This window comes from Condylura cristata, unplaced genomic scaffold (genome assembly GCF_000260355.1).
Source record: "Condylura cristata isolate star-nosed mole 26May11 unplaced genomic scaffold, ConCri1.0 scaffold00012, whole genome shotgun sequence".
Lineage (NCBI taxonomy): Eukaryota > Metazoa > Chordata > Mammalia > Eulipotyphla > Talpidae > Condylura > Condylura cristata.
The window spans coordinates 55,502,791-55,516,436 of record NW_004567113.1 but is presented as its reverse complement, the minus strand read 5'-3'; positions in this window follow the sequence as shown (position 1 = coordinate 55,516,436).

Genomic DNA, 13,646 nt, shown 5'->3' with positions numbered 1-13,646 from the left:
TGACTGCAGGGGGAGCTCCTGACCGCAGGGGGAGCTCCTGACCGCTGTCCCAGGCGCCTCGGCTGTCCCCTGACTCCCCCCCACTTGGTAGGTGCAGCCAGGTGCCCGCGGGGCGCAGTGTGCACCCATCCCACCCACAGCAACCTGCCAGGCTGCGCCCCCTCCCGGGGGAGAAACCGAGTCCCGGGGGCACCGTCGCCCGCACAGCGACACCAACATCAGGTAGGAAATCAGGGTTTAAACCTGGCTCCCCCCAAACCGTGCTTCCAGCCTCAGGGTAGCGACCTGTCGGCCCCAAATTCTAATTTCATCTGATGAGTTTTACCTGGAGCCAGCCTGTGCAGTGCGCCTGGGCCTAGAGAGCCGGTTCACTCCTCAGCGCTGTGACGCCGGAACCTTCTGTCCCGTACACCGCGGAGACGAGGGTCAGGGGGCGAAGAGACTGGCTGGGGGGACTCCAGGTGCCCGGTCCCCAGAAACCGCAGGGAGTTGCCCCCACGGAAGGGGGCTCCCGCCCAGACCCCGAGCTCCCCATGCCCCCGCCCCAGAGGGGACAAGAGTCTGAAGAGCACTACCGGGGACGTGGACCAGCACCCCGAGAAACCGCGGCCAGCGGCCTTTCACTTAGAAACCGGCTTAGTGCGGATCACGCAGGAGCAAATATAAACCGACCTGCCGCGTCCAGGAGAGGTTCTGACAGCAGCTTGCGTAACGCTGAGCCCCTGACCGCTCGGCCTTTGTGAGCCCGGCCTGTTGCCCGGCCACCGGACACGACTTCAGGGTTACCCGAATGTGCTCCCCGGGTTTTAATCCTTAAAGCCCCAAAGGATGACGTGTCCGCTTCTGTGTGACTCGGCCGGACTCCGGGCCCTTCGCGGTGCTGGGACAGGGGCCGCCCGGGAAGAGCCCACGCGGTGCCGGCAGGGGCCTGGGCCCAGACTCGCCTGCGCCCTCCCGGCTGGGCTGAGGCTAAGCGGGCTGGGGGTGCTCGTGAAAGGGGCCTCCGCCGAAACCTCAGCATCGGGAAAAGCGGGGTAGTCACGTCACCCCCACCCCGACCTGCCCTTCCCCCAGGCTTGGGGCCGCGAGGGCTGGCCGGGCCCCTCCCCAGGCCCTCCAGCCGCGTGCCTGCACCACTCACCATCACCCGCTCCCAGAGCCGCCCCCCAGTCAAGGGTGGCCTCGGGCTCGCTGCCGCAGCCCCGCTCTGCCTCACTGTGTCTTAGCTTCACCCCTGTTTATAGAAGCCAGTGCTTTTTTCTTTTGTTCCCCTAAGATAAAGTTATTTACGGGGCCCTCCCTGGGGGCACAACGGGTTGAAGCAAGCACTGCAGGGCTGCAGCTGAGTGGGAGCCCCAGCCGGGGACACTGCTCCCCTCGGCGGGGTACCTGGCCGACACACCTGTCCTGCCCGCCACTGTCTCTGGTGAAGCCTCCACCACCTATGCACCTCTGGCCTGCACCCCCATTCTGTATGCATAGATAAATCTTTAAAAAAAAAAAAAGAGGGGCCCTCCCTGGGGCGCAGCGGGTTAAAGCACAGCGCCGAGAAGCTAAAGCCACTTCCGCATGAGTTCAATTCCCGCCTGCCCCGGAGGTGACCACAGGGCGCGGCAGACCTCTCCTGACCCGCCCGCTGCTCCCCTCAGCAGTGTACTTCGTCGATCTGCCTGTTCTGCTCCCCACTCTGTCTCTGGTGAATCCTCTCACCCTCTGCATCTCTGGCCTGTACCCCCGTTCTATATGAATAAATAAATAAATCTTTAAAAAAAAAAGATTTACTTATTTATGTATACAAGAACTAGGGTGCAGGCCAAAGGTATGGGGGTGAGAAGGTCCCCCAGAGACAGAGTGGGGAGTAGACAGGGGGATCCACTGAGATCCACTGCTGAGGGGGCAGCGGGAGGCAGGAGGGCCTGCGGGGCCACGTGGGTCACCCCCTGGCCGGGATCGAGCTCCTGCTGCCGTGGCCGCCGGCAGCTTCACAGTGCTGAGACTTAACCCTGCACCACCAGGGAGGCCCCCAGCAGACAATGCTTTTTCAGCTGCAGTCAGAAATATAAATTTTCCGAGGCTCCCTGGTGGCCTCGGTTTAAGTCTCAGCTATCACCGCTGCGGACTTTGTTCAAGCTGACCCCAGGGCCAGCAGGCCCCCCTGCCCCCCGCTGCCCCCTCAGCAGTAGATTTCGGTGGGCCCGCCTGTTCCGCTCCCCACTCTGTCTCTGGGGTGTCCTCTCACCCTGGCCACTCTCCACCCCCTGCAGGTGAGGGCCAGTGAGGAGGCTTGGGAGAGGCGGGCTGAGGGACGCGTGCCCAGTTACACAGCGAGCAGGAGGCGAGCCCAGACTTCATCACCGGGGCGGCTCAGCGGCCTCTGGGAACCCCCTCCCCATAAGCTGGAGGCTGCAGGACCTCTCGTGCTCTATCGGAAGATGAGGGAGAGCCGTGTACTCAACACCTTCCCCCTCCAGGTACGGGGCTGGAGCCTGTCACCTCTCGACGGCGACACAGCAGTCTCGTCCTTTGTGACAAATGCTCGCAGACCAGCAGCGTCCATGGCAGGCGTGTGGAAGCCACCCCAGGGCCACCGGCGTCCAGGCCCTGAGCTCCCGGGCCGGCCTGGGGAGGTGGGCGCGAGGGAAGCATCCTCACAGACATGGACCCACAAGCAGACAGTGCGGGGCGGCTGGGCCCCCAGGGAGCGTCACGGACGGCGACCTGCGCAGGGGTGGGCTAAGCACCTAGCCCCTGCGGTGAGGGCTGCCCCGGTGGGCACGATGGGACGGTGGGCGGCCCGGGCCATTCGGGCCTTGGAGACCCTGTTATAACTCCGAGGCTCCCTGGGGGCCACAGGAGACACCCCAGGGTACTAAGCGGAGACCCACACGGCCGTCAGGGTGGCCGAAGCTTCCAGCTGGCCGTGGTGGAAGGTCTTCCCGAAGGGCAGAGGGGGAAGGCGGCCGTGGGGAGGCGGGGGGCCCCGGGGGACCATGTCTACACCGGGTGGGAGACAGGGCCTACCCGGGAGGCCCGGGGGAGGCCGGCGAATGCTGACCCGCCCTCGTGGGGAGACGGAGACAGACGTGTCAAGAAAACCCGGACACGTGTTGGCTTCGGCCACGGGTAGCTCAGGGTGGGCCGTGAGGCCAGGAGCGGAAGGACAGTGGGCGAGGACGCTTGGAATCTGCTGCGTTAGTTCTCTTGGACGTAAGTGGCACCAACTCGGGGCACAGGCCTGGAGCCCAGAGGAGAGATGCGCGTGGAGGAAATAAATGACCGAGGCACTGTCTTGTAGGGAAATGTGCCCAGTGTCAGTGCCGGCAGCTTGGCCCCAAACCCGCAGCTAGGGCCTCCTCCAGCCGCAGCGCCCGGGCATTGCCAACAGGGGGCGCGCGAGAGCTGCTGCCCGGGGAGGGGGTGGGGGTCCTCCTCGCTGGCCAGGGGGCTGCTGGGCTGGGCCTCGCAGGGCTGTGCAGGGGCCTGCACCTCCGCCCCCAAGTCCTTCTGCCCCCACACCAGCCGGCTCCAAAGACACAGCCGGGCGGAGCAGGGCTTTCTTCTGATTTCCTGCGTCTTTGCCTCCTCACTCACCCCCGTCGGGGGCTGGGGGTGCTGGTTTCTGCAGTTACTAACCTTTCTACTCGGCTGCTCCTGGTGTTCCTGTTCCCTGCCTGGTGTGCCCTGTGTCTGCTGACTGCAGCCGGGCAGAGGCCGCTCAGGACACGGCAGAGTGCAGGGCGCCAAGGGACCCCCAGGGCTCAGGCCTAAGCAACCCCGAGACTGAGGCAGGAGGCTGGCGGTGCATGAGAGCCGGCAAGGGGCAGCCTGGGGTAGGGGGGGGCGGGGAAGCAGAGCCAGAGGGCAGGAGGCTGGGGAAAGACGGCTCAAGAGAGAAGCCGAGACCTGGGTGCCCGAGTGTCCAGCCTTCTGCAGAGAAGTCGGCAAACATCTCCATGTCCTTCCGTTTTCTATAACCCGCAAGGGGAGTTGGTAAATGTGGCCACACGGAAGGGCAGACACATGTCAACAGAAGCCTCCAAAATGTAATCAAAGGAGGAAACGCAGGGCACAGAGCTGACAGAGTCATTGAGACGATGTCAGAGCTTCTACACATCAGTCAAAACTTCTTGCGGAAAGCGAACACACCACGGACAGGCAGGAAAGCAGGAACTAAACCTAGAGAAGCCTCAGCCACACCCACTTGAAGCAACAGTGAAGTATCACTTCGGCAACACAAATCACCAAGCGTGAAAAGTAACACTGTTAAATGCCGCCAGGAAAGGGGGGTGACCGGGAGCAATGGGGGTGCCCCCGCCGGAGCCTGTCCGCACCAGGGTGTGCTCGCAGGAGCAAAACTGCAGCCGGTGTCACAGGACGAGTATGAAAATCACTGCTTACACCTTGAACCCATAATACTTAAGCACGTTGGGTTAAATAAGCCCCATTATTAGCGTCATCTGTTTCACTTTACCTTCCCAATGTTGCTAGTATGAAATTTTAAGTGGCACAAGCGACTCATTTGCATGGGCTTGCTCACACTTCTTTAGAACAGTGGGCCAGTGGCGGGTCACCATGTGGGTCACCATCTTGGAAAGCAGTGAAAGCGTTGCACATGCACCTGCTGGCCCCAGCCGCTGACCTGGGCACACGATCTGAGAGGGAACCCCTGCGTGTGCGATGTGTTCAGAGCAGCAGTGCTCATAACGGGCAACAGCTAGAGAGAGTACAAGTGGCAGGAGAAAAGATGGGTGAAGGATGACGGCGGCACATCATGCAGCCTCAGCCTGTACTCCGGACAGACACTACAGCGACCTACCGCAGCCTGGATGAGTTCTAGAAGCTGAACCTGAGCCCAAACAACAAGCTGCAGGACAAAGGCAGAGAGCACAGTACCATTTTTATAAATTCCAAAGCCAATAAAAACTGTGTTGCTTACACATTACGTAGGCGTGGAGAAGGCTGCAGGAAAGCAAGCCCAGGAAAGCAAGCCCAGGCTGCGTCTTCAGCCGGATGGTGAGTTCCCGGGCGCTTTAGCTTTCTTGGGTCCAGAAAGAAAAGACTGACAAACCTCCGCTGGTTCTATGAACAGAAAGATCAAGGCAATCCTAGCCCAAGCTGTTTCACTGAGATGGTGATGAGAAGTCGGAGACAGTGACCCAGCGATCAGAAAGATCATCTGAGAAATGATCCCTGAGAAATAAGCACACCAGTGAGGGCTGTTTTTTTTGTTTTTTTTTTTAAAGATTTATTTATTTATTCATACAGAACTGGGGTACAGGCCAGAGATGCGGAGGGTGAGAGGATTCACCAGAGACAGAGTGGGGAGCAGAACAGGCAGATCGATGAAATACACTGCTGAGGGGAGCAGCGGGCGGGTCAGGAGAGGTCTGCCACGCCATGTGGTCACCTCCGGGGCAGGCGGGAATCGAACTCATGCGGAAGCGGCTTTAGATTCTCAGTGCTATGCTTTAACCCGCTGCGCCACCAGGGAGGGCCCGAGGGCTGTTTTTTAAGAAGCGTGGATGTGTAAGTGAGGAGAGTGGAACAGCAGACCCGAGGTGACAGGGGGCAGTTGACTCTGTGGGCATGTAACTATGAAGGAAGGGAGACCTGGTGTTTGGGTCAGTCTTCCTGCCAAGGACCACTTAGTAACTGTACAAAAATTATCACTTCTTTAAAAATCTGTCTAAAGGGCCCTCCCTGGTGGCACAGCAGGTTAAAGCACAGCACTGAGAAGCTTAAGCCACTTCCACATGAGTTCGATCCCCGCCTGCCCCGGAGGTGACCACATGGCGCGGCAGACCTCTCCTGACCCGCCCGCTGCTCCCCTCAGCAGTGTACTTCGTTGATCTGCCTGTTCTGCTCCCCACTCTGTCTCTGGTGAAGCCTCTCACCGCCCTTGAGCCTCTGGCCTGTACCTCAGTTCTGTATGCACAAATAAATAAATCTTAAAAAAAAAAAATCTGTCTAAAGGACTCAGCGTGAAGACATGCAGGCTGCGTATCCATGAAAAAGGAGAGCCCTGAGAAATGGGTCCGCTGTGGGCTCACTCTTCTTCAGGGGCCATCTGCCAAGTCTGAAAGCAGGCAGCCACCCACTGAGAAGCCAGGAGGGATGGGCCAGAGCCCAGCAAAGAGAGACAGGCTTGGTAAACACCCTGGAAGGAATCCAAAGGGCTCCGTTCAAGAGTAAGTATAGTGGGATGAGACCAGCGCTCACAGGGTGCAGAATCCTCGGCCTCTGCAAGAACTGAGGTGAAATGCAATTCCTGCCGCTGCTAGCTTAGCTGTCTGCAAAAAACCAAAAGAGCCCTTCTTAAAGGAAAATAACTGTAAATGACCCCTACACCATTTCCTAAAATGCCCAACACGTGATTAAAAAAAAAAAAAAAAAAGCCCAGGCAAATGAGAAAACAAGATATGTCCAAAAGGAAGTGACAGGTAATAGAAACAGGGTTACCAACTAGTGGAGTTAGCAGCCATGTCTCTAAACAAACTTCATCAGTAAATTCAAGTAACTGAAAGCCAAGATTTGAGAATTTCAACAGAACATGGAGAGCCACAAAAGACCTAAACGGTCATTCTAGAACCAAAAAAGGCAGCAATTAATTTTATGAATTTAATGTACTTAATAGCAGATAGACTTGAAATGATATTTGAAAATAGGCTAGAAGAAAATATTCACAAAGACAGACAAGGGAACCTTTTAAACACAGAAAACATTCTCAGATCCATATAGGCAGTAGTGATGAGATATAATACCTGTGCAATTTGAGTTTGCTAAAGTTGAAGAAAGAGAAAATATCAGAGTGATAAGAATAAGAATCCTTCAGCACCAACAAAGCCACTCAGAGGCAGAGCCCAGAAGCATGAACCACAAGCAGAAAATGATCTGTGTGTACCCTGGTGACATTTCTGAAAGCCAAATATAAACTCTTACAAGCAGCTAGACAGTGAAAACATACAAGCACCAAAGAAATAAAAATAATGCTAACAACTGCCTTTCAATCAGTAGCAACAGAAGTCCAAAGACAAAATAGAACCTTACTTCAAAAATGCAGCTGTCATATAATTTGATGTCCAGAAAATTAATAATTTATAAATAAAATCTAAATAAAGATTTTATTATCTTTATTTATCTAAATAAAGACTTTTAGACAAACAGGAAAAGAAAAATTATCACCAGGAGACATACACTAGAGGAAAAGCTAAAGAAAATACTTCAGGTAAAATGAAAATAATTCTAATGGAAATGAAGAAGAGATGAAGAAATAAAGAGCAGAACACGTGAACAGGTATAATAAATGGCCTATCATAAAAGAACTAGAAAAAGAATAATAATTAAACCAAAAAAGTATACAGAAGAGAATAATTAAAAATAGAACATAGGTCAATGAGGCAGTAAACAAACAAAAATTAAGTCAAAAGTTATTTTTAAATTAAAAAAAAAAAAAAACCCTGGTAAACCAAGCCAGAAATTCAAGAAAACACAAATTTCCAAAATCAGAATTGAAAAGGAGTCAGCACAACAGGCCCTACAGACACCCTGCTGTCCTTCGGAAGGGAGCCGTAACTCCACGGAGCACCTCAGAGGACTGCAGCAAGGGTCTACTTTGAAATTCTTCTGGTAAGACCAATATAACCTTGACACAAAAGCTTAATGAAGACACTAAGGTGTACTCATTCTGGGGACTCATGGAAGTAATTAGAGTCTGTTTATTTTTATGGCTAAGGTTTGGATGAATTCATCTATGGAGACATCTGAACCTAGACTTGTTTGCAGAGAAAGTTTTTATTACAGATCTACTCCTTAATATACAACGAATTATTCTAATATTTAAATTCTTCATGAATAACTTTTGGTAAACTACTATTTTTCAAGGTGGTTGTTTCATCCAAGTTTCAAATGCATGGGCAGAGTAGACGAAAAACCCTTTTATGAAAGTGTTATCAACAAAATATCAGCAAATCCAGCAGAATAACATATCACATTATAACCAGATAGGTTGCATTCCAAGAATAAAATTTCAATTAATAGGTTAAAACCTTTTAAAAAATATAATTCTGCACCTAATAAGATAAAGGAGGAAGCCCACTGTCTCAACAGATACAAAAAGGCACTTACTTAAAGTCAGGTATCACTGATGATAAAAGCTCTCTGCAAATGAGAGCAGAAGAAAGCATCTTTAATGGGATAAAGTTATGTGCACGAACAATAAAACTAACAAATTAACTAACTGCACAGCAGTTTCTGTGGAGGGAGGGCTTTCTACTGGTTGGGTAAGTACCAGAACCAGACAAGGCTGTGTTTTGCGGTTTTGAGAAGCACCCCGCATCTCAGCTGACTTAAAACAGCAAAGTCCTCCTGATCCCAGGTTGACTTCACGGATGTGGCTCCTGTCCACCGAATCCGCACTCTGGGGACCAGACCAAGTCAGTTCCCCCACCAGGAACACTGTGGTTGCCCAAGCAGATGTGAACTGGCTTCCACCAGCAGCTAACACTGCCTTATCATGTGAGGCTCTGGGTGCACCCCCTTATAAGCAAACATCTTAATGTGCATGCTGCCTTACGGTCGCCACGAAGCATCCAGTTCTATCCTCCACCGTATAATCGACCCCCATGTCCTAGCCCACCTGCTCCCCCTTCCCTTCGGGTACTGCTTCAACACTTTCTCCAAGGTGGGACACATGTCACTTCTGCGCACATTGAGCAACGTGGGTCCCATGAGACGTTGGGGCAGCAAAGTATAATTGGGGGGGGTTGTGCATGGAAGTCAATGAGGACAGAGGTGGGGGGACAGTAACGACCTCCACATAGGGAACAGAGATTTATGTTGACGACTCCAAGGGCCCAAGGGGAGTCCAGACCAGTCACCCCACTGCCCCCACTGCCTCCTGGCCTGGCTCCGCCTGGGACTGACCTCAGCAGCCAGATGACTGTCTCCCTCTGGGCCTGCGTCCTCTGGGCTCTGAACTGCACAATACACCCCCAAGGGTGCCAGGCCCTCGCCAGCCACCTCTGGCTGCCACTGCTCAGGGCCCCCGGACACCCAGGCCTTGTCCGCTCCTGCCTGTGCACCAGGAAGGCGCCTCAACTCAGTGCTGGTTTATGCTGTTGGTGTCTCCGGAAATACCGACAGGTGCTTTCACTCACAAGTCACTCAAGCTCTCCCTCAGGACTCCATGTAGATCCTTCGGCATCCTGCACGCCATCCCTCCAGCTCATCACGGGACAGCCATCCCCTCTCTCTACCCCTCGCCTGTCCCACAAAGCGGGGATTTGTCTGGGCCTAGAAGCCGCAGGCATCGGCCCTGTCTTCTCCTTTAATGGAAGAGAAGTGCCATGCCAAGCCGGACATGCAGACATCCGATGCCCACGCATCAAGTCAGGCCACCATGTCTGGAAGGCCCCTGAGGCTCGTCAGTGCGCCAGGCCCGGAGCCACCCACCGAGGTGTAGGCAGCAAGCACCCAGCAAGCTCGGCATCTCAGACGCCAGCCCGGCCACAGTGACCACAAAGCGCACCCCAATTCTAGAGACCCCGAACTGAGGGCCAGCAGGCACCTTCGACTCCCTGAAACAGGACAGCGTGAACACCTGTGTATCTTGGGGGCAGTTCAAATATGGTTTTATAAACTCAGTATGGATTCTCATCAAAGAAAATGGGGCTATAAACCCTCTGCTACCTTCCACAGGCCTGCAGACAGCACGCTCATGGGCGTCCTCTCCTCCCCCAGGACAAGGCCGGGCGATGAGTGTCCAGAGAGGGGCAGCGCAGAAGGCAGGTGTCCACCCACACCCACACGGGGCAGCGCGTGTCAGACACGAGCTGCTGGCCCTCGGGACCTGCTCCACGGGGACAGCAAAGGGCACCCCACGCACCCCTGAGCTAGAGGGGACGTTTCTGGGCTCCTTACGCACAGCATCGGCTGGTCCGAGTCTGGAAACCAAGGAGTGACTTGAGCAAGCTTTGCCTGAAGGCCGATGTCAGTAGCAGCCCCGGAAAGGCAAAGCCCCCATGCAACAGGCAGAGTGACCGTTTGACGGCCTGAGGCGTGGGCAGTGTCCAGGGGACACAGCTTTTGCTGCCTATTTCTCTAGGCCCAGAAGACACGTTTGTGTCCTGAGTGACGTGTGCGGCCCCTGGCACGAGCAGAGCACACGGACTGCAGTGCCCTGCGAGAGCCCGTGACAGTCAGGGCAGGCGCCGGGCAGGTCAGGAGGTTGCGACCTTGAGACCCCAATGGGGGATGCGGACATGCACGCGGCCTAGTCCCCCCGCAACACGGTGTCGCAAAGCCGGGCCCATCTCGGCTCCAGCCATCTGCTCTTCGGACCTCCCTTGAAGCAACTGCCTACAAGAAGGAAAAAAACGCACGAAATTTGCAAGTAACTTGTTTCTAAAGACGAAACACGAAAAAGCCTAAAGGCCTAATAAGAAGAGCATGATTGTTGCACTGGATGGAACCTGACAACCCATTAAAATATTAGTCTGGGGGCCCTCCCTGGTGGCGCAGCGGGTTAAAGCGCAGCACTGAGAATCTAAAGCCGCTTCTGCATGAGTTCGATCCCCGCCTGCCCCGGAGGTGACCACATGGCGCGGCAGACCTCTCCTGACCCGCCTGCTGCTCCCCTCAGCAGTGTACTTCATCAATCTGCCTGTTCTGTTCCCCACTCTGTCTCTGGTGAAGCCTCTCACCGCCCCTGAGCCTCTGGCCTGTACCCCAGTTCTGTGTGCACAAATAAATAAATCTTTAAAAAAAAAAAAATATTAGTCTGGGAGGTATTGTAGCCACACGAGCCAGTAGAAGGGGAGCGAGGGGGCGGGACTGGGTTTGCCGTGGTAGGCGACGCTCAGACACGCCTGGACGCGGAGAAGGACAGAGAGGGGAAAGCACTCGAAGGCAATTCTGACGGGCTTGGAAGAGACGGTGATTTTGTCTCCATCCCCCGAGCTCCTGCTGTGAGGTGAGCAGCAGCTGGCTCAAGGACGTGCCCGGGCTGGTGACTGTGAGCCCAGCCCTGCCGGAGTCCTGCCCAGGCGGCTCTCTCCTCCGTGGCGGGGAGGTCACTGCAAGGGTCCGGAGGTGGCCAGGGAGCAGGGAGGAGCCAGTCCTGGGGCTAGCTGACGTGGGTGGGCGCGAGCCCCGCCAGCCTGCACACAGGCGGGAGTCCGGCGGTTTCCCTGCGGGTCCTCGGTGACGCTGGGAAAAGCTGCCCCGGACGGGGCGGGGCTCGGGGCCACTTCCCATGGGAGCATGAGGCTGTCCACGAGCCGACCGCTCCCTGCTGGGGGCTCCCCTCGCCGTCCACACGCAGAGCGCTGGACCCCACCCTTGGCACTCTGTTCCCTCCCTCTGACGCGCCCTCCCCTCCCCAACCCGCCCCACTTTCCGGGGAACTCCTACTCCTACCCACTCTGCAAGACTCGGCTTCTCTGGCCCCCCTCCCTGCTCCAGGAGCGCCCCCCGAGGACTGCAGCCCCAGAGCACCCCGACTTCCCAGCTGATCCTTTGCTCAGGACGCTCCCAGGGGCAGGGCTGCGTCATCTCCACAGACGCAGAGAAATGCCCGGTAAATGCCAGTGAAGTAAATGAAGCAGCTGACGGCAAGCACCGTGTGTTCCTGGCGCAGGGACGCACCGAGAAACACGCTGCAAAACGGAGCAAGTTAATGTTTCACTGGGCTGGACGCCGGGGGCCGGGGGGTCCTGACCTTGTGTCTCACTGAGCCCGAAACCCGCAGTCACGCACGGCCCCAACGCTGCTGGAATGAGGAACAAGAGCAGGAAGACCAGGTCAGCTGGACCAGGTGCTGGACCTGTTTTACCAGTAAGTGTTGGAGCTGACAGGGACAGAAGAATCTTCTGGGACAGAAGACAGAGGCCGTTGTCAGCTGAGTGGAGGCAAATGTCTCTGCACATGACAGCAAGATGCGAGGAAAACGACCTAGGCATGACCTTTGACCCAGCTAGAAGCATGATGCATCACTCCCTACACCAGGAGTGATGCATCAGTTGCGGCTGAGCTGTGCGCCCCCAAACTGCACATGCCACAGCGCCTACCCCAGTGTGACGGACGCAGTCAGGAGGTTGGAGGAGCCAGGTCCCGGGGGCCCCAGCCGGACTGGCCTTCTGCAGGAGAGGCAGAGGCCCCAGAGAGCAGTCGCTGCTGCGCCAGGGCCCGTGTGCAGGCCACGCGGTCATCGGGGGGGGCGGCCATCGGCCAGCCAGCAGCGAGGCCCTCAGAAGCCAGCCTGGCCGCGCCTCGCCCTGGACGACAGCCCCAGCGCGGGGTCAGGGCACTGCCCGTTCACCAACAAGTCCACCCTCTACATGTCCGCAGTGTCTGGTTTAGGGAGCCTGAGTGGGCCCCAGAACAGCCGGGAAACTCTGACTCGCTGGGAACAGACAGCTCCTGGCCCGTCGCCCTCTCCCTCTGCCCGGAGAGCGAGGTCCGGGGCCGGTGCAGCTGTGGGTGAATGCTCGGCAGGAAGGCGCCGCCCTCAGAGACACAGCGTGTCCGCACCCCGGCCGCCCCGAGACGCCGCCGGGCCCTGCCTTGGTGTCCAGGCCACTTCGGCTTCCACGGAGCAGTCCAGAGCCAACTTGAACTCGGCTGGAGGAGGGTTCGGCCACGGGTGTTCTGCCGTCCAGAGCCCCTCCCCTGCCCGCCTCCCTCTCCTCCGTCCACTCCTGCTCCCCACCGGCCCGGGATCCTGCCAACAGAAGCAGGTGGGTGCAGGCCGCCTGAGTGTCCAGGCTCCGGCCCCGCCCCCACACACTGTCCCATCCCAGGGATGGCCACTGTTTACCCCGTGCCACTGGACCAGGAACGCTGGCCCCAGCCTGCTGGAGGCAGGAGAAGAAGCCCAGACTCCCAGGAGGACTGTCCAGCCTCAGAGGTGGCTCTGCCCTCCACCCCCCACCCCCGCTGGGGCACAGGTGAGGTCCCTCTCCACCGCAGGTGGGCTGAGGAAGCGCTGTCCTCTCAGGGTTGTGGCAGGGCCCAGTGGCCACAGAAACCTGGCCCAGCGCCTGGCACGGGGTATGCAGTCTCAGCCCTTATCTGAGGGCAGGAGGAGCGGGGAGACACCAGCCAGCAGGGCACCGCCTTGGCGGCAGGTCCGGCAGGTCCTTCGGAGACCGCCTCAAGCCGCAGAGCTTCTTGCACACGTTATTTGCAAGCGCCCGAGGTTGAACTTCACACAGGCCATGTTCAGCTCAGAGGCGCGAGCAGGGGGTTCAGAGAGGTTGAGTAAGCTGCCGCAGACACACAGCGCGGGAGGTGGCGGTCTGTGGTCCCCCTGTGGGTTTCTGCCCTGTGCACGCACCGGGGCCCTCCGAGCCCGAGTCCGAGTCCGACCAAGAAAGTTCCCCAGACTGAGCCGGGGCGCGGAGCCGGGGCGCAGACCCGGGCGCCCCAGCAGAGGTTTGCCCAGGCCGCCTCCCCAGCCCGGGGCTCCAACGGCGACCCCGCGTCCCCGGCGGCCGGAACCCCAACAACAATGGGGTTCCCCTCGGAAGTCAGCTCCGCACTGCGCCCCCCAGGGAAGCCTGCGGGTTCAACTCTCCCGCTGAGAACCCGCAGCCGCCGGCCGGCGCAGGCGGCTCCACGGGGGAGTGGCCGGCCCGCGCCCCCGGCGC